Source organism: Nicotiana sylvestris, chromosome 3 (assembly GCF_000393655.2).
Source record: "Nicotiana sylvestris chromosome 3, ASM39365v2, whole genome shotgun sequence".
Taxonomy (NCBI): domain Eukaryota; kingdom Viridiplantae; phylum Streptophyta; class Magnoliopsida; order Solanales; family Solanaceae; genus Nicotiana; species Nicotiana sylvestris.
Genome location: NC_091059.1, coordinates 18873081 through 18876128, shown reverse-complemented (window position 1 = coordinate 18876128; position 3048 = coordinate 18873081). Strand labels below are relative to the sequence as shown.

Here is a 3048-nt window from a genome sequence, read left to right as displayed (position 1 = left end):
AAGGAAAATAGTGCAATTAGAAGATAGCAGTTTAATTGATATACTCGGTCAAATTAAAAGATTTAATTCTTTTTTCAATGCGTATGTTGCTTATGGAATAATGTTAATAACTCTTGTTACCGTCGCTTCAGCGGAAAGAAGTTTTCAAAATTAAAATTGATAAAATCTTGCCTAAGATCATTAATGTCTCAAGAAAGGTTAAATAGATTAGCTATATACAATTAAGAAAGACTTATTAGGAGTTATTGATTATAAAAAAATTATTAAAAACTTCATATCTATGAAACACTAGAAAATAGACTTCAAATATATATATATATATATTTAAAAAGTTAAGGTCCCTCATAAAGTTTTGCTTTAGGCAAAGGCGGAGTCAAGATTTGAAGTTTATGGGTTCAGGAATATAATCTGCTTAAGTTATTAGGTTCTAACTTAATAAGTTATACATATTCGATGAATTTCTTAAGACAAATACATGGTTTGAATAAAAGCTACTGAGTTCGGCCGAACCCATATGTTATGTTGTAGCTCCGCCCCTGGCTTTAGGTCACAAAACTTGTTGGGCCGCCCCAGCTCCTAGGAAGGGTCTAAGCATAGTAGCTGCCTCCAAAGCTAGAGCATTCAGCAATGATAACTATTTAGTCACTCTAATGTGTGTTTCTATTTGTGCAGCCGTTGCCTGTGTAACTGTAGTGCTATTTCCTTGAGCCTATCACATCTTTCGCTTGGTTTGCTGGAATCTCCTATTGTTTCTTTCTACCCATATGTGATATACTAGTGCTGTAAATAGGAACCACAGTACTGCACCAGTGGAGCTTCTGTTGTTGACCTTCTGAGATAGCCAAGATACTTCATTGTCCCAGTGATTGTTCTGTCTAGTAATGCTCATCCAGCTTAGTAGTTTCCCCCATACTTCCTTAGAATATGAAGGTTGGCAAACTGTATCCCAAGCTAAATGATTTCTTCTGCTATTTTCCTTATTTTCATGCCACAAGAAGTTCCTGCATATTCCAGTCGCCATATTAAGGACCTTGTTAGGAAGTAGAAATACTTGGGCCCAGTAATTTTGCATTTCAAATAAGACATTTTTTATGAGTTGCACTCTGTCTGCATAGAATAGGTATCTGAAAGTCCAACTTTTGACTCTTGAAACTATTCTTTCCACCAAAGGTAAACACTCACTAATGGCGAGTTTTCTTGCAGATAGAGGCACTCCTAGGTACCTGAAGGGACAGTGTACCGAGAGTAAAGTAATGATCTATCAAGATGTGCTCTTTAAATTGAGTGGAGACCCCTGCCAGATAGAGCAACTCTTTTCCATGTTGACTTTTAGCCCTGATGCATCAGAGAACTGATTGAAGTGGTCTATCATAAGCTTGATAGATACATAGTCTTCCCTGCAGCACATCAGTAAGTCATCGCCAAAGCATATGTGGACTATTTCCATCTTTGAGCACTTTTGGGTGGTAACTAAAATTCGGATTCAGATTCAGCTGCTTTAAGGATCTGTTTTGGTATTCCATCACTACAATAGATAAGGTGAGATTGGATCACCTTGTCCCAACCTGTTTCTTTGCATTGATTCTGGGAGTCAAAACACCATTTATCAATAAGGAGTAGCTTACAGTGCTCACACATTCCATAATAAGATTGACCATCCTGGTAGGAACCCCATACTCAAGGATTCCTTCCAAGAAGCTCCATTCCACGGAGTCATAAACTTTTCTTATGTCCACCTTGATCATACATCTGGGAGAAATTAACTTCTGTGAGTACCAATTGATCAGTTCATATGCTATGATCATATTATCTAGTACGTTCGTTTCTTCACTGAAAGCTAATTGTGAGGGGCCTACTAACTTATCCACCACTAATTTCATCTTTTTTGCAGTTAGTATTTTTGCTATGATCTTATATAGTGTTGTGCAACAGGTAATTAGTTTATATTCCTTGACAAATAATGGACTTGAGGTCTTTGGGACCAATGTAACAGTAGTGCAGTTGATCTCTTTCAATAGCTTGCCAGTATCAAAGAATTCTATTACTGCTTTGATCACATCTTCCCCAATAACAGGCCAAAATTTCTTGAAGAACTTAGCCGGATATCCATCTACGCTAGGTGCTTTATCCAAAGGTAACTCTTGAACAACTTGCAAAATTTCCTCTCTAGTCACTGGTAGTAAAAGTTGTTATTGTTGTGCAATTGACAGGCAGAGACCATTTCTTACAATGTTCAGATCAATTCCAGATAAGACTAGAGCTGCTTCTCCTAGTAGTTTTTGAAAGAAGTCCATGAATTCCTTCTGTATTAGTGAAGGATCTGCTAATCTCACATTGGCTCCATTGTATATAGAGGATACTTTATTCCCGGCCTGCCTAGATTTCAACTGTGCATGAGAATATTTGGAGTTAGAGTCACCATGTGCAACCCAAGTAGCCATAGATTTTTGCCTGATGACCTGCTCCTGAATGTTATCCCATTTTTCCAGTTGTAGAAGAGTAGCCTTTTCCTCCTCAATTAGTTATGGATTAAAGTAGTCTTCATTCAATGCTTCCTGGGTGTTTTTCAACTGCTCCCTTGACTTTTTCAGCTTAAGTTCTATAGAAGACATTGCTTTGTGCATATCTCTGGTGGATTTCTCCAGTAGCTTCAACCTCCTCCATATAGATACATAGTGTTATCCTTGAATGTCATGCGCCCAAGTATTATTTACTGCTTCCCTATAACCTTCTTGTTTTAGTAATACATTGAGGAGTCTATATGGTCGTTTTCCCTTTGTCTTTTGACCTCTGTATTAAGGAGGATAAAAGAGTGATCAAAACATTCTGGTAGCATGTAAATGGTCTCAATGTCGTTATAGCAGGTGAACCAATCTGCATTTCCAAAAGCCCAATCTATGTGACTATATATCCTCTCCCCTGCATCCTTTTTGTTGCTCCAGGAGAAGTGATTGGCCCGTTTAGTAAGTCGCCCTACTCTATATCATCCAAGCATTTATGGAAGTCTATCACTTCACTTTGGTGTACTGGTATTTCATTTATCTTGTC

General features: G+C 37.7%; 1 long non-coding RNA gene across 4 annotated transcripts; it reads left to right on the top strand.

Moving 5' to 3' along the window:
* The first annotated feature begins 653 nt into the window (after nucleotides 1-653).
* Nucleotides 654-2612, top strand: LOC104241707 (uncharacterized). 4 transcript variants are annotated; one of them, XR_714791.2, is made up of 4 exons: nucleotides 654-1768; nucleotides 1892-1932; nucleotides 2075-2134; nucleotides 2211-2612. It is a non-coding gene; the product is annotated as an uncharacterized lncRNA (long non-coding RNA). The 4 variants fall into 4 exon arrangements; XR_714790.2 differs by having other exon boundaries at nucleotides 654-930; nucleotides 1204-2134; XR_714789.2 differs by having other exon boundaries at nucleotides 654-1120; nucleotides 1204-2134.
* The last annotated feature ends 436 nt before the right edge of the window (nucleotides 2613-3048 follow it).